The following is a 22500-nucleotide window of genomic DNA, read 5'->3' on the forward strand; positions in this document are numbered from 1 at the left end:
ATAAGCCCTGGAAGAAGCCCGTTTGGTGACCTCTCGTGCACATCTCACCCGCCCCTGCCCGCCCCTCGCTCGACCCTTGCCAGCACCCGCCCTTCGCCGTACTCAAGTGAGAGGAGAATCAGGTGAGGGTCCAGTTATCCAGCCGGTAGTATCCTCTCAGCGGGGCCACTCAGAACAGCTGAGTCATCCCTCCTACAGGTTCGTCAAGTCAGACTAGTAAGGTTACGAGCCGGCCAGCTTTGTATCAGACATTATGCTCCTGCCTGACCCGACGAGATGCTGGTGTTGCTCTCTCTCTCTCTCTCTCTCTCTCTCTCTCTCTCTCTCTCTCTCTCTCTCTCTCTCTCTCTCTCTCTCTCTCTCTCTATTCACTGGAACTACATTTTCTTTTTACAGTATATAAGAGAGTGGATTATTGCCAAAAAGATTCATAAGAGTAAAAAAATGCCTGATGTTTGCGCTCTCTCTCTCTCTCTCTCTCTCTCTCTCTCTCTCTCTCTCTCTCTCTCTCTCTCTCTCTCTCTCTCTCTCTCTCATGCACTCATTCGCAGAAGCTACACAAGATTCTCCCATTCCCTGATGGCGAAGGGAATTTGCTTGCTGTTAATTACTGGAGCCAATCGTTCAGAAAGACTCGCCTCTCTCATCATAAGAGCTCTATTCCCTCTCTCTCTCTCTCTCTCTCTCTCTCTCTCTCCCTCTCCCTCTCTCTCTTGTCTCAACTAATACACTCTCACTCGCTATTCTCCTCGCTCGCACCTCCATGTCTTGCCCTAATCCTTTACTTCAACGAGGATCTCAGGACTCCCTACACAGCGTCCTTCCACTCCAGGGCTTGTCATCAGGATCGAGGGGAAGGCAAGGGATGGCCAAAGGAAGATTATAACCGGGAAGGAAAGAGATGGAATGGGAGCAAGATGGTAAAACAACGAGTGATTATAATGTCAATTCTTGGAGTATTTTTATGGTATTTTTTTTTTTTTTTGGTTTTTATTATGTGGTATGTATTGATGGTGGATGCTCTCTCTCTCTCTCTCTCTCTCTCTCTCTCTCTCTCTCTCTCTCTCTCTCTCTCTGGCAGTAATGATCATCTAGTCTATTTTCTGCCATGCAAAACTACCGTCATCATTACCAACACTATCAACAATGCATGAACAATTTTCCCGTCCTGGTCTTCCTCATATACTCCCTTCGCCTCCTCTTCCGCCTCCTCCCGCTGCTCCTGCTCCTCCCCCTCAGCGGAGCAAAACAGCACCTATTTACGAATCGTTATAGGGCATAATTGATCCTAATTGACTGGAAGTAATACTCTGCCGACCTCGCCAATTATCCCAATCTTATCTCCTTAGTAGTAATCAGCGCGCGCATAATCACCGCCTGACGGAACCTCATAAGCTGCAGCACAAATTCATTTCTTTCTCTCTCAGCGCAAGTTTACACGCACAAGCGCATGACCAGCATTTCACTTCATTTTTTTTTCTCTCATCTATGTTTCTTCGTCTGTTTCTGCTTCTTTCCGTCTATTTCTGTTCATCTACCAGTCTGATTCGCTAACTTTTTTTATCTTCTTATCTGTCTTTCTGTCTCTGTGTCTCTTTCCGTCCTTAATCTCTCTCTCCGGCTCTCTGCTTATTTCTGTTCATCTTCCTATCTGTCTGCCTGATGAACTTACTCTCTTTGCCTCTGTTTCTCCGTTCCTTTCTGTCCACCTACCTGTTTGTCTGTATCTTTCTCTGTCTCTCCATCTGTTTCTATCTACTTACTTGCCTGTCTGATTGATTTACATACTCCGTCCGTTTCTCTGTCTGTTTCCGTCTTAAACTTACTCTATTTCCGTCTGTTTCTGTCCATCTATCTGTCTGTCTGTTTACTCTCTTCGTCTCCCTGTCAGTCTGTGTGTTTCTGTTTACCTACCTGTATGTTATATTAACTTTCTCCCACTCTCTGTCTCTTCGTCTGCTTCTGTACACCTGCTTGTCTATTTGATTCTTACCTAATCAAGAGACCGGCTGGCTGACTAACTGTTCTACTGCCTTCTATGTGACCGAATGCACGTGACCAGATTTCACTTCATATCTTTTTCCCTTCTGCCTCTCTGTCTGTACCTCTCCGTCTGTTTCTGTGCACCTACCTGTCAGTCTAACTTATCAATAATCAACTAATCAAGTAACTGACTGACTACGTGATTGACTAGTTAAGTGATCGAGTGTCTGCCTATCTGATATACTGGTCGTCTGGCTGTCTGACTGAATGATTGCCTGATGGACTGATTGACTGAATGATTGTCTGACTGTATGCCTGACTGACTAACTAATTGACAAACTGAATAACTGACTGACAGACTAACTGACTGAATTTTTGATTGCTTACTTTACTGATTACTGAACGAACAACCTGCTTATCTCTCTCTCTCTCTCTCTCTCTCTCTCTCTCTCTCTCTCTCTGAAGAAACTAAAGATCAACATGAATTTGCACAGTAACAAAGAGCAATGAGCAAATATTCACAACCTAATGTTTCGTAAGTCATCGAGTGAAGCTGCGAACTGAAGGATGAGGAGGAGGTGAAGAGCGAGACAGACACGTCCAGCAAGGAGAAGCGGGAGAGGAACGCACGTAGATAATGAAGCAAAGAAGTAAGCAAGATTAATAAGCCGTCCTAACACAGACTTACAATGGGCAGGCTGAGGGTAAAGAGATTCTATTCACACTAACTCTCGATACCCATGTTAGTGTAACGTAGTGCACCCATTAAATTGTGCCTCTTGTTGATTGCTCGTTCCTCTTCTGCTTGCTTCGTATTCTTGTGTTGCTTTTAGTTCCCCTTGCAGTATCGTTCTATTTTTGTTCTTATCCTCTACTTCATTTTGTTCATCTCCAGCTCTTCTCTACTTCATTTTCTTCTACCTCCATTTTTCTCTCATTCTATCTTTATCTCTCTGTACTTCATTTTCCTCCACTTCCTGCTTCTTTCATTATATTTTTCATCCTTATCATCTACCCGGTTTTCCTCCACGTCCAGCTACTTTCTTTCTATTTTCATCTTTCTCTACTTCATTTTCCTCCACCTCCTACAGTCTCTCTCTATTTTCATTCTTCTCTACTCTGTTTTACCAGCACTCGTCTTTGTGTACTATCCTCTATCTCTTTAACGTACAGCTGGTAAGGTTTGTTGCTGTTAGGTTAGTCTAAGTAAGTGTACACAGTCCTTCTCTTCTCATGTGCATCTTTTCTTTACCTACTCATAGTATTTTTTTTCATTCACTTTATCTCTCTTTTACTCTTTTTGTCATCATCAACATCAACAACTTCATCGTCATTATCATCGTTTTTTTCTTCCATATTCTCTCTCTCTCTCTCTCTCTCTCTCTCTCTCTCTCTCTCTCTCTCTCTCTCTCTCTCTCTCTCTCTCTCTCAATATTACCTTCACCACCACCACCAGATTGCCACCGCCATCATTATATTTATCAACCTCCTCCTCCTTCACCACCACCATCTCCTCCTCCTCCTCCTCCTCCTCTTCCTCCACCTCTTCCTCCTCACCCTTCCACGCGTCATTTAGTTCGCAAAAAAATCTAACGCAAAAACTCTTAATTCCTGTGAACAGAAATGCAAAACCTCGGCCTTAATACGTCATGACCTCTTGTGGAAGCTGAGCCTGAATAGCCAATGAGGGCGTTTTGTTGTGGGGCAGTTTGTGGATTGGTTATGCATGAGAGGGAGCGATCGAGCAAGTGAGTGAGGGAGTGAGGGAAGGTGGTGTGTGTGTGTGTGTGTGTGTGTGTGTGTGTGTGTGTGTGTGTGTGTGTGTGTGTGTGTGTGTGTGTGTGTGAAGGAGGAAAACATCGTCACTCATTCTATTGTCAGTTATAAGGTCACGTAAGTACATGCGGTCTCTCTCTCTCTCTCTCTCTCTCTCTCTCTCTCTCTCTCTCTCTCTCTCTCTCTCTCTCTCTCTCTCTCTCTCTCTCTCTTTACGTAAACGAACACGTACCTAACATAACAAGTAAATGAACCAATACAAAATGCCACACACACACACACACACACACACACACACACACACACACACACACACACACACGAAAGCAGTCATTATCAGCCGTCAAATAAATTACTCCATTTCCTACTCCCATCACAGGTCACAACACTAACTCCATCACCACAATCCCCCCGAGGGTCACCTGGAGACACTCAGAGGCTCACCTGCGCAGCCTCCCCAGATGTCTCTCCCTCATCTTGAAATTCATCATCTCAGGTGCAAAAAGAAAAAGAAGAAGAAAAAAAAAGGAAAATCTGATCTAGTAATTATCGTCGGAATAATTCTCCCTTCTCCACTCTCTTCCGTCTCCAGAAACAGGTATGCACAGGTGGTTAATTAGCAAAGTGGAGTCATGTCTGTGGGTGGAGGAAGGTGTGCTGCGGGTGGGTGGTGGGGAGGGAGTGGAGGCAGGCGGTCAGAAATGGAGAGTTGGTGGAGTACTGATAACGACTTAATACAATATTGACTTTGTCTCGCCGCCTCTCTCAAGCCTCCTCCTCCTCCTCCTCCTCCTCCTCCTCCTCCTCCTCCTCCTCCTCCTCCTCCTCCTCCTCCTCAGCACTTTGGAGACTCGGGATAGACACGCCCACCTTGTCCTATTCGGCTACCTCACCACCACCACCACCACCACGCACTTACCCGCTCCTCCACCGCACCATGACCATGACAAACCTCCACACACTTCACACTCCACTTCTCATCGCATCCACTGCCGTATCTTGTTACCGCATTCTTATCACCCTTTCAATTTTACCACCACCACTACCACCACCACCACCAAACTAATCACTAACAGTCACCACGCCCTTTGGAAACCACCACCACCACCAACACCACCATCACTACTACTAAGCTACACAACACCTCCCTCCCCACCACCACCACCACCACCACCACCACCACTGCATCGTTTGCCCGACTCACTGGCCAGCAACCGATACTAAACAAAATAATATTAGTATGGACTTGGTCGCGTCTAAATCAGACTCACAAGGATATCAAGAGGCGCATCTGAATTAACTCTCTTCAGCCTTCGCTAGTTCATTATGCACTTACGTTAGGCTGAGAGGGAGTGAGGAGGAGGAGGAGGAGGAGGAGGAGGAGGAGGAGGAGGAGGAGGAGGAGGAGGAGGAGGAGGAGGAGGAGGAGGACGGTGAGGAGAAAGTAGTAGAGGAGGAGGAGGAGGAGGATGGAAGAGAGGAGGGAGGGAGTCGAGAGAGAAATTCCTCTTCCTAGTTACTTAGTCATCCAATTATTCATCTGGCTATTAATGTTCTACCATTTATTCACAAACCAAATTACTCGCCTGTCCTCTCATTCATTAGCACACGGAGTCATTCACTTGAGCCTTCCCTCCTCCTCCTCGTCAGACGGGTGATGGGCGAAAGCTGAGACGGGGGAATGAGGAAGAAGAGTCAAGGAGATAGCTTATGTTAGAGGATGGAAAGAGGAACAGGTTAAGTAAAGTCATGGTGTGGAAAAGAAGTAAAGGTTTGAGCCAAAATTCCGGAGTACAACAGAGGAGACTTGAGAAGCAGGAAGAATCAAGGAGGCTGCGGTTAAGTGTGAGAAGAAGCAGGAAAGAAGTTACGACAGGGGATAGGGGCAAAGCAGAACTTAGAAGAACAACGATTTAAATAAACAGGATAGAGACAGGCTGGAGCTACGGTAGAGGTGGACTGAAGGTGAAATTAAAGGTAGAAGCTAATATAGAGTTAAGGGGATGGACTGAAAGTTATGTGTACAGGTTGAGGGCTTGGAATAAAGTCAATAGGGTTGAGATAAGGAATGGTGGCAGTAAAACGGTGAAAGGCAAGGTACAAGCAGTGGTGTACAAAGAGATGGGGAAGAATGGGGAAAAGGAAGAGGAAGATACAAGGAATGGTGAAGAGGCAAACAATGAGGAAAAGAGGGAGAAAGAAAGTGAGAGTTGAATATCCCAGATCTAGAAAAAAGAAAAAAACAGGATGAGGAAGAATAAAAGAGAAAGGAAAAAACAATACAACGTAGAGATTTAGAGGTGTAGAGATGAAGAGGCAAGGGTGATGAAGGAAAAACAAAAGGAAGATGAAGTGTAAAGGTTTAGACAAGCTTACAAACTTCTAGAGAGGTTCAGAAAGATTCAGAAAAAAAAATGTTGAAAAATTTTGAAATATTTAGAGAGGTGGATGTGGTGTAGAAGTTTAGAGATGAAGAAAGCAAACTGACGAAGAAAACGAAAAGGGAGATGATGGGCGTGCTGTACCAGAAGGGACGAGGATGAAAAGGAGAAGTAAAAAAATAATAAACAGGAAAGATAGATAGATAAACAAGTAGAGATCACAATAATGAAGGAGAAGAGGAGGAAGGACACATGAGAAGAATACTGTAATACAAATGATGACCAAGAAAAAGAAAAAAGCAACATACACACACACACACACACACACACACACACACACACACACACACACACAGTATAGGCGCCGGCGTAGCACAAGGGTCACTAACACGCTAACTCAGCCTTAACTTGGCACCAACTGTACTCAGCTGATTATCACTGCGGGGGGTGAAGAAGTGACGCTTTATACTCATCAAGCACTCCGCAGTTCGTTACCCGCCTGTAGGAGGGGTGAAGGAGGCCACAGCGAGGGGTAACTATTTCTCAGCGCCAAACAGTGCTAAGTAGATAGATAAGAAAGAGATCTGCGTGTTTTTATGTTTTTTTCTTTTTTTTTTTGCTTTTTCGTCCTTTCACTCATCATTCGTCTCTCAGTTTGTTATCATACCCCTCCATTCCCTTTCCTCCTCCTCCTCCTCCTCCTCCTCTTCTTCCTATCTCTTTTCCCTCCCCTCATTACTTTTCCTTCCTTCAGATCATTCCACTGTGATAAAAGTAAGAATTGTATCACATTCGCTGCACCGGCCATTATCTTTTTATTTATACTTATTTTATACTAATCATATTCATACTATATTATGATATTATTAAGAATTATAATGCCGTGCTTATCTTGATCTATTTACCATACTTATATCTCTCCTTCACATCTATTATACTTATCCTATTATTAATTCATCTGTATCATACTTTATTTATGATATTATATTTTTTTCTATGCCAGTTCATCACAGTGATATCTATTTTTGATTCAAGGAAAACAAGTATTGGTCAGTTGGGAAGGTAAGTCTCTCTCTCTCTCTCTCTCTCTCTCTCTCTCTCTCTCTCTCTCTCTCTCTCTCTCTCTCTCTCTCTCTCGTACATCACCAGCCTCACACACTCAGCAATGGAGTTATCCTTTTCACAGTGAGCAAGTGTTGTTGGCATTCTGAGTTCCTCCGTCACTCCTCTAGTAATGTAAGGAGCGGCTGCCTTGCTTGCTTCTGTGATCTCTCTCTCTCTCTCTCTCTCTCTCTCTCTCTCTCTCTCTCTCTCTCTCTCTCTCTCTCGCAATGCTCGACAAACTCATATGTTCTGCTTTAAGTTTGTTTATTTACTTTTGTTGTTTATTTACTTTTGCAATCATTTAAACATTCACTTTTCATCGTATTTTATTTTACTCCTCTCTCTCTCTCTCTCTCTCTCTCTCTCTCTCTCTCTCTCTCTCTCTCTCTCTCTCTCTCTCTCTCTCTCGCTACACACGTATTCCCTCACCCTGACTGGCTTTCAACTTTATCACTTTATCACTCTATATTTTCCTTCCTCTCCTCCAGCACACCTCTATTATCTCCTTCAGTGTCCCCCTCTATCCTTCGTCAGCCCTCCCCCTTCACAGGACGCCCACACGTATGAGGATCAGGGCGTGAGTGAGGGTGATGGTGACGATGGACTGAAAGGCATGGTTGTTGAGAAGGAGGAGGAGGAGGAGGAGGAGGAGGAGGAGGAGGAGGAGGAGGAGGAGGAGGAGGAGGAGGAGGAGGAAGCATATCACCTGAGCAAAGAAAAAGTACTTCCTTCTATCTTCTTTCTTCTTTTTTTCCTTCCTCTTCGTCTTCTTCCTCCTCGTATATTTTTTTTCTTTTCCTCCACTGAAAATACTTCCTCCTCCTCCTCCTCCTCCTCCTCCTCCTCTACGTCCTCCTCTGTCTCCATATAGTTCTCTATCTCACTCCTTCTCCTCCTCTTCCTCCTCCTCATCTTTCTCCTCTTTTTCTTCTCTTTCCGCGAAAATACTGGTGAGGCCGTCAGCGCACCTTGCGATTAAAAAAATAAATAAATAAAATAAAGTAGAAAAAAGAAGACAAAGGTAGAAAGTAACAAGAAAAAGACAAGAAAATATACCTCCGCCATGAGGCAAAACATATTTCAGGCCAAGGAAAACTGGCGAAATCGGGCGTAAATACTGCAGCGTAAATTCGAAGGGGGCTTATCTCCCCCCTGCCGCGCCAACACCCGGTCATTAAGATAGTGAAGACGCTCCGATGGGGATGGAGAAGGGGGCCAGGGGGTAGATGGGGGGAAGGATAGGGGGGTAGGAGGGGTAACCAGGTCAATACGTGTCGGGTATACTCACTGTCACTCCCCGTTTGCACCTTCCCTCAGGTAATGACTCAATCCTGGGACACGAGTGAGCGGAGGGTCATTATTCTCTTTCTGCCTGTGTGTTGCGTGGCCTTATCTTTATTGCTTTTCTTTCGACTTCGTGTTGGAAAAAAATATAAATGGAGTAGAAAGAGGAAAAATGCAGTAGTGTGGACTTCATGGGTTTACTGAGGTTAAAAGAAAGGTGTTTTTTTTTGTGGTATCTTGTTGTTGTTGTTGTTGTTGTTGTTGTTGTTGTTGTTGTTGTTGTTGTTGTTGTGTGTGTGTGTGTGTGTGTGTGTGTGTGTGTGTGTGTGTGTGTGTGTGTGTGTGTGTGTGTGTGTGTGTGTGTGTGTGTGTGTGTGTGTTAAGGGGCCAGTAGTGTCACCTCTCAGCACAGTGCCACTCCCTCATTGTTCAGAGGGGCAATGGCCACATGACTGAGCCTCCATCGTGAATCTTAACGTGGCAGGCGGCGTCCATGCAGCGGCGGCAGGAGGAGCAGCAGCAGCCTGGCGGTGGTGGTGAGGCGGCCCTGTGTGGTGCGGGGGAGGCTCTGCGGCACGCTTTATGGTGATAGTGGTCGCCTCACACTCCCTAGTTAGCGTGATGGACACAAGGGTGATGATGTCTCCTCCTCCTCCTTCTCCTCCCTCTCCTCCTCCTCCGTCTCATATTTTTTACTCTTCTTCCTTGTTTTTCGTCTTCGTTCCTTTACTCTCCAAGTTGTTTTTGCTCCTTCACTTCTTCCTCCTCCTTCTTTACGTTTAATTTTTCTTCATGTTTTTGCCTCAACACTCACCACTACCACCACCACCACCACCACCACCACTACCACCACCACCACCACCCCACTTTTCGAGGCTTGGCACAAACCACTTAGGCGGCAGGAAAACAGCCTCGGGAAAACAGACTCGCGGTATGTTAAAGGTTCTGGGCCATAGATTATAAAAAAAATAGTGGTGGAAAGGGCGAGAGGATTGGTGAGCTTCGATTCTCACGGAGGGCGATGGAGGAGAGGGAAGGAGAGCCGGGGAAATAAGAAGAAAGGTAGAAAGGTGAATGAGAGAGAACAGAATATGGCACAGGATAAGGAAAGCGGGTGGAGACACACAGCTTTAGTCTAACAAGAAAAGGGTGATCTGCTATAAGAAATTAAGCTGTAATTTAATTTAAGGAGCAGAAACAATAAGCTTTACTGAGACTGTATTCACAAAGAGAAGCAACATAATCCTGCTTACTGATCGCGAGAAAATAAGAAAAAAAAAAAAAAAAAAAGCCTTCTTTCATCCCTTGTTGTCATACTAACCACAACCACCACCTCCGCAACACGGGGTTAACCTCCTGACCTGCCTTGACCCGCACGTTCCAGGCCTAAGCGATGATGACGTCTGCCATAATGACCGGGGCAGCCTTCACGGTCACGACCTGGGCGGCGGCGGGCGAGCAAAACACGGCCCGTATTTCATATTTTCCCTCGAGGCGGGACGACACACTGACGTAGGCGGAACAACACTATTTTGTGCCTTAACACCCTCACACAAAATTCATAAAATAATGCCGCTGAAGAAAAGGAAAAAGAACATGAATAATTCCTTCATATATTTTTCGTAGTGGTGTGGAAATGAGGGTCTGCGGCAAGGGAAAAATGGATCGTGACGGGAAGATGTTATTACGCTTCTTTTGGACCAAGAAGCGCCACCGACAGCCGATTTACTCCTGCAGCAGCGACACACGAGCGGGACTGCAGCCTTGGTCGTCTCGCGCTGACAGCAACGACCCACAGCCAAGCCAGTAAGCCGAGGACGAAAAGACCCCACGTCGCGCTGGCTTCGCTTCAGGAATTCTCCAGACCAAAGGAAGCAAAGGAACAGTCAGCGGCAGTCACTGGGTGCGTCGAAAGACCAGACTGGACAGGGATGTGACCCGCATATCGTAGAGGCCGCAATTTTGGAGAGTGGCGGGTCTCACGTGTAAAATTCATGGTGGCGTTGCGAGGTTGCGAGGTGGGAGACGCGACGTGCTGACGTGGTTCCTCGAACAGTCCCTCCCTCCCTCCCTCCCTCCCTCCCTTTCTATCTTCCCGTCCCCCAGCGCCCCTCCGCCCCTCGCCCGCACGTTGTGTTTCATTATCAGCAAAACCTCCGATAACAGATCGATGGACGAATGCAAACACTCGTTAGGCTGAGTAATGGACGGCAGAGTGATGGCTGGATAACAAGGGCAGGTGGGTAGATCGGCAGCTTCACCGCCGCACGATTTTCCGGGACGTAAAGCGAACAATAAACAGGTAAAGCTTGGGGGCAGGGCCAAACCAAACATGTAGGTAGTTGCGATAACTATTCCCCATGACAGAAACATTTTGCACTACAAGTTCTACCGAAAAAGTTTATTCGGCCTCGAGGCTATTCCACCGAAATTCCACTTTACAGTAAACTTGAGAGGATATCACAACCAACAGTAAATATGGACAAGAGACACGCACCTGATAGCCTCTGGGAACACCTCTGTCGCTCCCTTTCTCCCTCTTCTCGCCACCCTTCGGGCCGCCCGCTTCACTGACTACTGCGGATGTTCTCAAGCGTAACTCCACCTCACTAAAAGTATGGTAATCGCTAGAAATGAGCGAGGAGAGGAAGGCTGAGCGTGAGGAGAAGTGAAAGAGAGACAGTGCTGAGAGAGAGCAAGAGAGAGAGAGAGAGAGAGAGAGAGAGAGAGAGGGAGAAGCAGCAGCGAGAGGGTTCAGGGAAAATAAAGACGACGGTAAGAGGGTCGACATTCAGAGGAAATGTTTGTAGCTGCCAGAAGCTCATTTTCACGAGTCTAAAGGGAGTCACAGACATTATGTTCGAGAGAAGAAGGGGAGAGTGTTAAGGGAGAAGGAGAGAGGATGGAGGATGGAGGAGGAGGAGGAAGTACAAGAGAGGAGGGAAGTGGAGACAAGAAAAAAAAAGGAGGAAAAAAAGGAGGAAAGGAGGCAAGGGGAGGAAGTAGTGGCGACGTATGAGGCAGGGGATAGAAGAAGGTAGGTAGGTTTAAGGAGAGAGAGAGAGAGAGAGAGAGAGAGAGAGAGAGAGAGAGAGAGAGAGAGAGAGAGAGAGAGAGAGAGAGAGAGAGAGAGAGAGAGAGAGAGAGAGAGAGAGAGAGAGAGAGAGAGAGAGAGAGAGAGAGAGAGAGAGAGAGAGAGAGAGAAACTAGGGACAGCAAATGAAAAGGAGAACTGAGAGGGAGGGAGAGAGACACAAGAGAAACGAGAGGAGAACTTGTGGGAGGAAGAGGGAGAGACGGGAAGAGAGAAAGAGAGAGATAGACGGAGAGGAAGAGGGAGGAAGGGAGGGCAGAAGTACTGGTTCCCCTCAACACAGCTGGTGGACCTCCTTGTCGCACACTTTATTACCCCCAACCAACTGCGCCTTTAGAGGGGAGCCGCAGATACCGGCCAGGACAGCAGTGCCATCTGGCGATACACTAAGATAGCCAAACAGGGAAGGACCGCTGAAACCCACATCAGGAACCTTATACAGCAAGTCGCTCTATAGTGAATCACACGGCGAGGCATCAATCTTAGCATTTACTACGCGAATTTGCTTACTTTCCTCTCCTCGTAACAACAGGGCGGTCGTTCTAATTACATGCAAACGAGGGAAGTCCAGAGAATTACTTGGCAGGGGGAAAATTCACGTAAATTGAAGGGGAAGCTGCAGCGGGAGAAAGTCCAAGTAGCGATGACATCTGTGATTGTTGGGTTTATCACCTGCCACGGCACTGCGCAGCCTCCATCATGCCGCGGATGAAATGTTGCGACCCCACGAGAGAACAGATGGAAGGGTGGAGGGATGGATGGAGAGATGAAGAGAGGGAGGGACCGAGGGGTGGAGGGGAGCATGGATGGACAGGTGGATGAATGGATGGAAAGATGGACTGAGTAACTGATGGAGGGATGGAGAGATGGATGGAGGGATAGGTGGAAGAGCGAAGGGAGGTAGTGAGAGATGAAGTGGAGAGACGGAGGAAAGGTAAAGGGATGGGAGAGAAGAGATGAAGGAATGGAGAAGGAGAGAAGGATAGAACGTTGAAGCAGAGAGAGAGAGAGAGAGAGAGAGAGAGAGAGAGAGAGAGAGAGAGAGAGAGAGAGAGAGAGAGAGAGAGAGAGAGAGAGAGAGAGAGAGAGAGAGAGAGAGAGAGAGAGAGAGAGAGAGAGAGAGAGAGAGAGAGAGAGAGAGAGAGAGAGAGAGAGAGAGAGAGAGAGAGAGAGAGCTTTGGAGATGTTGTTATACTGTCAGGAATGATTTTTGCAGCTTGGCTCTCTCTCTCTCTCTCTCTCTCTCTCTCTCTCTCTCTCTCTCTCTCTCTCTCTCTCTCTCTCTCTCTCTCTCTCTCTCTCTCTCTCTCTCTCTACACACACACACATGGCGGGATCCTCCTTGCCGCTTTACGATCAAACTCCCACGAAGAATCTCAGTATATCTTTAAGGGGCCTCTCGATTTCTACTTTGCGTTGGATTACTTTATGTGACAAGCGAAAACTTCCGGGGCGGGAGCTCAAATCTTCGAAAAGGAGGCAGAAGTTGGTGCGGGAGTTTTTAATCTTCATCTCTTATCTATCTGGTTCCTCTCCTCTCCCCCGCCTGAGCTTATCCTTTTCGTCCATTACTTTTCATCTATTTTTTTTGTCTGTTTTTTTGTTTGTATACTTGGATGTTTTATCTTTTATTCATCGTGTCTCTCTCTCTCTCTCTCTCTCTCTCTCTCTCTCTCTCTCTCTCTCTCTATGGCTCATGGTTTTTCGCCTGGAATCATCGAAACTCCCCCTCCTGGTCCATCCTTTCCTCCTCCTTTTCCCTCCTCGGCACCCTTCACCTCAGACTCCCTCGTGAAGACGGTCTGTAGCGCCAGTGCCTTATTTTCTACCTCCAGCCGGGCGTGTAATCTGTGATCATACCTGGAAAATTACTTCAACAAGTTTTAAACGGATCACCCGTCGCAGGGGGGAGAGGAGGAGAGGGAGGAGGGAAAGTGACGAAGAGAAAACAAGGAGGCGTCTTCATCTAAGCAAAAAAAAAAAAAAAAAAAAAAAAACGCAGTCAGTCAACTTTTCAATTCTTCACCTTACTACTGATATACTGGTGTGGTTTACGAAATTCAGCTCTTTACTATTCCAAGCAGGGACATTACGGTGCATAGAAGCAAAAGGTAAGGCGATAAAGACATTTAATAGGTACTTACGCCGTGCCGAGGGTGCGTGCGGGGCTGTTAACAAGGGCAAGGCAGAGGCGACACATACCTGCAGGAAAGGAAAGAAAATTAGATACACGGTCATAACATTGTGATTTTACGTACGGAGAGCGAGAGAGAGAGAGAGAGAGAGAGAGAGAGAGAGAGAGAGAGAGAGAGAGAGAGAGAGAGAGAGAGAGAGAGAGAGAGAGAATACAATTACTTAAGATATTGACCCCTTCATAAATACAGCAGGAAACCACATACAACACAAAGGCCAGAAATAGCACATGTTACCTTCCTTATCTCTCTTCCCCTCACAGGTAAAAGTAGACAGGAAACACGGCCAATATTCTGGAAACAAGTACAGAACGTGGAGAGGAAACCAAGTGACCTTTAGAGGGAGGTTGTTTTCCAGTCCATAACTTTCCCCAACCTTATAGACCAACTTAAGACCATAGAAGGAAGACAAGGGACGTAAGACTCAGCGATAAGTATATTCCAGTGTGATTTTCCGCCCGTCAGTGAGGAGTGAAAGGTGATGATTAGCGGGTGAAGTATTGCAGGTCATTGTGCTCATATATGTGAAGTGTTTGTCTGTTTCCAATACCACTTCATACCAATATGCAGGAATAGACAGCATTAAGAGACCTGTATATAATGTTTACAGGAACGTATAAGAAAGAATAAGGGATCAAAAGACTATTTTTTTTTCAGTGTCTATATAGTATAATGTTTAGAAAAAAAAATCCCTGTACATAACCTTTTTTCAAGCATTAGAAGGAAAAGGGATTAAAACAATAGATTTGCCAAGGTCTAGATACTATGATGTTTTGGAGTGGCCCTTAAAGGAAAAGAAATGTCTCAGATACGTTTGTGATTAACCCTTTTCCTTCTGCGGGTGTCTTCTGTTGACCTTGACACCACAGTAATAAATTGTTTGGATGGGCATGACGACGAAGAAAAAATAAAATGAGGTTAATTTAATTTTTGCCAAGTTACAGAGACACTTTTTTTTTTTTTTTAAGACACTGTAGTGCAAAATATTCTTTTAAAAATTGTGGACGATTATGGGGAAGATTGACTACCCGTGAATAAGTTATGGAAGGATGCGTCAGATAGCGGTAGACATAAATGACAAGGGAAGGTTTAAATAAAGACACGCATTACTCAACAATATAACAGCAATACAGATAATGGAGATGGAATTGATGGCATGTGATAGATATGCAAGTCAGTTTCTTTTTCTTTCTATTTGATAATGTATTTGTGTATGACTGTCCTGTTTGTCGGCAGTTTTTTTTTTTTCTGTTCAGCCTCTTTTTTTAGGTTTGTCTGTCTATATGTTTGTGTCCGTCTCTCTCTCTCTCTCTCTCTCTCTCTCTCTCTCTCTCTCTCTCTCTCTCTCTCTCTCTCTCTCTCTGTCTGCCAATAGCAAACACATCCCGGTCGTCTTTCATCTGTCTTGGTAAGTTAATTCCATTTCACAACTTAGAGAGAATCCAAGTATTTTTGTCTGACTGCATTGCAAAGAAAGACACGTAGACAGACAAGACAGACAACCTGACAGGCACGCGTCTTCGAGTCTGTGTTCACTGTCGCCTCCTTGTTCCGCTTCACATGTAAATAAGATCAATTTGTCCTTCTTTGTAGGAAATGCCTTCGTCTCCCGTTCTCTCGTGAAGCTGACAGTCCTTAGTGGTGCTGCTTTGTGAAAAGGAACATGTGTGTGTGTGTGTGTGTGTGTGTGTGTGTGTGTGTGTGTGTGTGTGTGTGTGTGTGTGTGTGTGTGTGTGTGTGTGTGTGTGTGTGTAACTGTACGATTTAAATATTTTGTACATGCTGTTTCCTTCTAATCATTATCTTATTTTTCTTATCAATATCATGTACTGTAAGATGAATTCAGTAATCTTATCTATCTATCGATCTGTGTGTGTGTGAGGGGGAGGATATCATGCATCTATAAACAATTTTCTTCTTTTCTTTACTATAATCACTTGTTAGCGCAGTACATTCATGCTGCGTATTTCAAGAAGTCAATTGAATTATGATATTGATATTACATACATAGTTTTAGCTCTGTGTCCCTCTCTCAGCTCCACCGCACCACACAGTTCAATCTTCACCACTTTCTGCCAGCCCGCCCCTCACGCTCCAGGCCTGAGGGTGGAGACGCGGCGGGCCCATGACCACCCACTCTCGTGTCAATTTTCAGATAATGCTATATTCTTCTTTCTCCTCCTCTGTCTTCATCTTCTTTTCGCATCCACCTCGTTTCTTTTCCTCACACGTTTCCTCTCTCTCTCTCTCTCTCTCTCTCTCTCTGCCTCCAGTTCTGTGCAGTTCTGTTTCTCCTCGTCTTTCTTTACCGGCGTCTTCATTTTCTATTTTCATCCACTTCGAGTTTCTGCTTTTGTCTCGTTATTCACGTCTGCTTTCTGTTGCTCGTGTGTCACAATGTTTTCACCTTTACTCTCTCTTCCACATCAGCCTCCTTTCCTGGGTGACTGCAGGCTTCCTTTTTTGGCATTCGTATTAACTACAAGAGTCTTATTGTTTTTCTTATTTTCGTTTTCTTTCACGTTTTTTTTTCTTTCCAGTCTCTGTTTCTTGTTTTGCGTCCTGCTCCTTCACTTGCTGGTTTTCCTCTCTTTCTCTTGTCTTGCTTCTTGGTCTTTCACTTGCTGGTCTTCCCCTCCAGCTGTTTCTATTAGAGTTGGACATAATCTCTTTTTCTTCCTTCGCCTTTCATCAAGCACTCTTCCAAGTTTCCTTCTCTTCTGTCTCTCTCATTGTTTACGTTCTTTACATTCCTTCTTCATTCATTGGTTCTATTTATATCTCTTAACTCGGGGAAATGCTTTTTTTTTTTCATTCTTCTGTCTAAGTTTTCAAACACTCTTATTTTCTGTCTCTATCTCTCAGTTCTTTACCTTGTTTCCTCACCTACTGGTCTTACCCGTGAGCAGTTTCCTTATTACGCTGCTGGAATACGTCGCTCCTTCCTGCTGGTTTCGTCTGCTATACATTATTCACCGCAGGATACTGTAGCTGTTCCCCTGAGAGTTCCTACCGCTTCCATCACCGCAGTATCCTCGTCTGACCTCCACCTCGCCCTCCCCGTCAACACACCCCCACTAGTGATCTCCGGCGGCTCCGACCTGACCTGACCTTGCAATGTTTACACTCCTCAATTCCGAAAACACACAATTACGAGTCGTAAAAAATAAAAGTAGCCATTAAGGTCGTATGAAATTACATAACTTTTCTTTTATCTTTCCGCTCCTCTACTCTCTTCCTTCTCTCTCCCCTCTTTCTCCCTCTCCCTGCTTCATTTCCTCCTCTTCCCTCCTCCTCCTCCTCCTCCTTCTCTTCCTCCTCCTTCATTCCCTCTCACCTTCCGCCATTTTTATCACTAAGTTTTCATCAGCGCGCATTAGCTTCCATCATCTCTTTCCTCCCTTCAGCGTGTGTGTGTGTGTGTGTGTGTGTGTGTGTGTGTGTGTGTGTGTGTGTGTGTGTGTGTGTGTGTGTGTGTGTGTGTGTGTGTGTGTGTGTGTGTAATTCTTTTTTTGTTAGGATTTTTTTGATTTTTTTTTTTAAATTTTATTTGTGCATTTTGCTCGCGTTTATAACTGAGTGCCTTTGTGAAGTTGTGCACTTTTTAAAATTTTATGCTTGTGTGCGTGTGTTTGAATTACATGACTAGACACACACACACACACACACACACACACACACACACACACACACACACACACACACACACACACACAAACATATTATACAATGCCAATACCGTTCACCAATCGCCGGTTTATAATTGTCATAAAAATTGGGGAAGTGATCATCCATTACAATCACCACAACAATCACCACTGTCCTTGAACCCTCTCATATATCTACCTGCAATCAGCGGCCGAGTGTACAGGTGTCGTCGTTGTCACCTGATCAACCGTTGCACATCTTTGGCCTGCTCTACTTTCAAAGGTCAAGGCTGTGATTAGTCTGGTTTTTAGAAATGTCGTTTCCTTGAATACACTTTTTTTTTCGTTAAACTATCACTAAAATCATGAAATACTCTTAAAATCCCATTAACTTCGGTTATTCAACTATCATTAAAATTGTGAAAATACCCTTTAAAAAATCACATCAACTTCCACTGTAGCATATTACATGTAGTCAAATATCACTAGTATTATGAAACTACTCTTTGAAAATAGCATTAACTTCCATTATAGCTCATAGGAAGTAAATAATCATATCTAAAATTATGAAAAAAAAAAAATAAAATTGAAAATCACACTAACCTCCACTATAGCATATTAGTAGTTAACAACCACTAGTCATGAAAATCCCTTTGAAAATCCTAATAACTTCCATTATAACTAACCAGATATACTTAACTATCACTAAAATCACGAAAATACCCTTGAAAATCCTATTAACTCCCACTAAAACATTAAAAGTAGGCAGGATACGATCATAATATATTTGGGAATGCACACTCTTATCTCCTATGCTCCCTCTTGAACCTCGAGGACGCCCACAGAATCAATCTATTTCCCTTCATAATCACGAGCCATTGGTCACCCGTCGCACCCTGACCATGCCGAACTTTACGTCCCCTGCACCTCATCAGTATCATTTATCTTCGTCTCTCTCTCTCATTCAGATACGCCCATCGCCGATTACACCCACACCGTCCCTCATTACATCTCCACGTATACTTTATCATGCAAAGGTACACGTGTTTCTTTACCTTTTCTTTTTTTTTTATCAACATGTAAAGTCACTTCTTCAATTTACTCATAGGTATCCAATATCTCTTTATTTCCTTGATGATTATAGTTACGTAAATTTTAATAATATACCTCTAATGCAAGGGAATACATGTTTCTTTACCTTTTATTTTTTCAACATGTAAATTCACCTCTTCTGTCTCTGGTGGTCTCATGTCTCTCTTTTTATTTCCTTCCTCAATGATTACAGTTACGTAAGTTTAAAGTGTATGCTTCTAATGCAAAGGTACACGAGTCTCCTTGCCTTCATATCTACAGGTACACTCACCTCTTCCATTCACTCACAGATATCTCACGCCCCTCTCTCTCCCGTCTCTCCCTTTACAGTCCGACACCTCTCCTTTCTCTTCCCAGTACAGGTATGGCCTTTGCTACAGTCAAACCCACCCATCACCCTCCAAAAACAGCTGTACCTGTCCTTCTCCCCCTCCAAACGTCCCCCTCCACAACATTCGCTCGTGTCTGGAGAGCTTTTAGCGTCCCATAACCATTCCCGTCCCGCTTCCCGACCCTCAGTCCTCTTTACCCCTTCCTGTAACAGCTCTCCCACCCTCCTGCCGGGCACCAGTTTGCGTTCCGGCCAATTAGCGAGCAGTATCGTCTGTCTCAGTTTTGTAGGTTGTCAGCTCTTGTTTACAGGAAGCCAAAGCCGCCTCTCACCATCGGTTAAATTGGGCTTTTGGCGGCGAGCGGGGCGCGTACAGGTCCGCTGGCTTGGTAGTGTAATAAACTTTTTGTTGTATATATAATCTCAGCCCGAGTGATCCCTTTGATATCGCCATGCTGCGCCGCTGTTTGTGTCAGGCGCTAACCAGGGCGAATGTGTTTTAACTGGACTATTTGGGAGGGGATGCGAGAGAGTCGGTCTGGCGTAACGCGGTCCATACACAGGCTTTTGGAAATACGTGCCTACATATCTGTCATTAGTCTGTGTACGTTCGGCTGAAATATGTCTGTCATCTGTCTGTCATCCCTGTAATTACGTTTGAATACCAGCAGGTGGGGGGTGATCGTCAGTGGCCTGCGTCGACGCACTGCCTCTCGCTTAGCTTGAAATGGGGAGATCAGGATAAAACCCTCCTCCGTGAATTGTTGTGTTCCCACGCTTCATATTAACATAGCATACTTATTTCTTTTCGCCATTATGAAAAAAAAAAGGGGGAAGGACTCGAGATGTAACTGACAGGAATATTTCATACAGATACAGTGGAAATTTTAAAGATTCCTACTGTATTATACGACTCTACTGTATGAATGAATATGAATTAATATGTTTCACTTCGTCGCGTTCACTGCAACGGGGAGAGAAGCGAGGCCCAGACACAGCCTCCGCTCAGGACACGCCTGGCCAACACAGCCTCCGGGAAGCACTGACGCAGAACTGCCCCGCTAGCCTCTGTTTACTCTCCTATTTGCTGCAACACAAAGGGGAATAGCAACAAAGGAAAGGGAAAATCAACGTGAATGGGTCTGGGCGAAGAGCAGCAAGACGGTGCAGGCGGGGAGGGGGGGGGGGAGTCTGATGATGATACACTTCAGGGATACTCGGAGTTCTGAACCTGCGTCACTTTCCTCCTCCCATTTATGCGTCCAGGGCCACAGCGACAGTCATTGTAAGGCGCCAGGACGCGTGTCACCTCGCCCACTCAACACACACCAGCCACGGCCACTCCTTGCCCTCCTCCCTTGCCTCCTGCCGGCCCGCCCTTCACCGCCACTTCCTATGAGCCGCTTGAGAAACATAAGATCACCCTGACACTTCCCCGCCAGCAGGTCACCGCCCACCTAAAAGCCTAGAAGGAGCTGCTCATAACAACCTCCAGCACGCAGCCACGCAATAACTCACACGGCTGAGCAAGGGAGCCACTAGAATAAATCAACAATAAAATGTATCTCCTTTTTTTTTTTTTCATCTCATCAACTGCCAGGGAACTATAGTTTGGCTTTCACTGCCCCCTCCTCCTTGCCTTACCTCCCTCCCGACAGCAGCCTGAACTCATTACGCCCATTTACATGCTCACAGCGCGCCAGAGCATGCACCTCGCCCATCCCCAAGCTCGTGGTCCCCAATTAGCATGGCCTTCAGTAACAGGGTATGTTCACCTATTTGTACAGAGCTGCGTTGCCTCCTCGCTCGCCTCGCCATTCCACGCAGCACAGCACCACACCAATTGCTTCCACCGCCTCGCCAGGTTTTAATATTCTTTGTCTAGGGAGTGTGTTGGGCCGTAACGCCGAGTTTTTGGCGAGGTCAGTGTTACATGAGTGAGACAGCAATGGGAAACAACGGACAAGCCACGCCCACAACTCCTTTCTCTCTCTCTCTCTCTCTCTCTCTCTCTCTCTCTCTCTCTCTCTCTCTCTCTCTCTCTCTCTCTCTCTCTCCTCTCTCTCTCTCTCTCTCTCTCTCAGCCACGCCCTTTACCCACGCCAACACGCCTTCCCACGCCCTCCAGGGACCAAGACACACACACACACACACACACACACCACACACACACACACACACACACACACACACACACACAACAACCTCCTTTCCTAGCATCTCTCAGGGCCAGGCTTAAGTTGCTTTCCTTCCTCTCTTCCTTCCTTGCTTCCTGACCTCAGCCGCGCCCTCCTCTCTCCCTCTCTTTCCCTCTCATCTCCGAAATGCAAGTTATTCCTCACCCTCGATCTCTCTCTCCCTCACTCTAATTTTCCTCACCCTCTTCTTATTGCACTTTCATTCTCTTCCTCTCTTTCAATATTAACTCTTGACTTGAACCTCTCACCTCCTCTTCTCTCCTCCCCTCTTCACTTCTTCCTCTCCCCATCACACCTGTCTCGCTTTAATTTCTCTTCTCCCTTATTACAAATGCTGAAATTCATCCAATTCTCTTTTCGATTTCTTTTATTCCTGTTTTTTTTTTTTTTTTTTTTTTCCGCGGTCCCAAAATCCCGTATGTTTTCAATTAAGTCCACGGCCATATTTTTTTTTTCCCCTCAGTTCTTGTTTTCGTGCTCATCCTCATGCGTAATCTTTTTTAATTCTAGTCTTCACTCATTCTCTTCCACTCCCGACAAACTCCCAGCCTCACTGTCACTCGCACTATAATTTCACAAACCCCAAAACACTGCGGGCGTTATCTCATCATCTATCTAATTTCACAGCTCTGTCTTCCTCTCACACTCCGCATCCTCCCTCTGCCTCACAGCTACACCCTGGAATAAGTCTCTTTCACACGCCCCTTAACTCTATAATCGTTCCTCATTCACTGGTATTCCGTCTTTATGCACTCCACAGACTTTCCCCGCCCTTATCTTCCTCCTTCATTGTTATTCCTTATTATGTATTCCACATATTTCTCCTTTATCATCTTCTTTGACACCATTTCTACAGGTTTTTCTTTTCCATTTACTCTAAAACACAGGAACACTCCCTGTCTCTATCTCCCTCCTTCACTATTATCTCTTTTCTATGCATTCCACAGACTTCATCCTTACTATCTTCACTACACCACATTTTCTTGTCTCTCCCTTTACCCTAAAACACACGAACACTCCTGTCTTTATCATCCTCCTTCACAATCATCCCTTCCATCTTCTATATGCATTCCACAGACCTCTCCTTCACTATCTTCATCACTGACGTCATTACTGCAGGTCTCTATTTTCCTCTCACTCTACAACACAAAATCACTCCCGTTTTCTTGCCTTTTTTTCCTTCACCATTATCCACAGGCCTCACTATCTTCCTCACTAACACCATTGCTCCATCTTCTTTCTTTTCCATTCACTAAAACACACAGGACTCTTATGGTACCGTGAATCCATTACACCCCAACACTCCCCAGCACTCCGAAGTTCCCGTCCTTGCCTTTGAATAGAAGAACTAGCTGTCTATGAACCAGCTACAAGGGCCTTCCGAGTGTCCTCCTCTCCCTCAGGTACCGTAATGATGT

The sequence above is a fragment of the Scylla paramamosain genome, chromosome 16, assembly GCF_035594125.1.
Source record: "Scylla paramamosain isolate STU-SP2022 chromosome 16, ASM3559412v1, whole genome shotgun sequence".
In the NCBI taxonomy this organism is placed as follows: domain Eukaryota; kingdom Metazoa; phylum Arthropoda; class Malacostraca; order Decapoda; family Portunidae; genus Scylla; species Scylla paramamosain.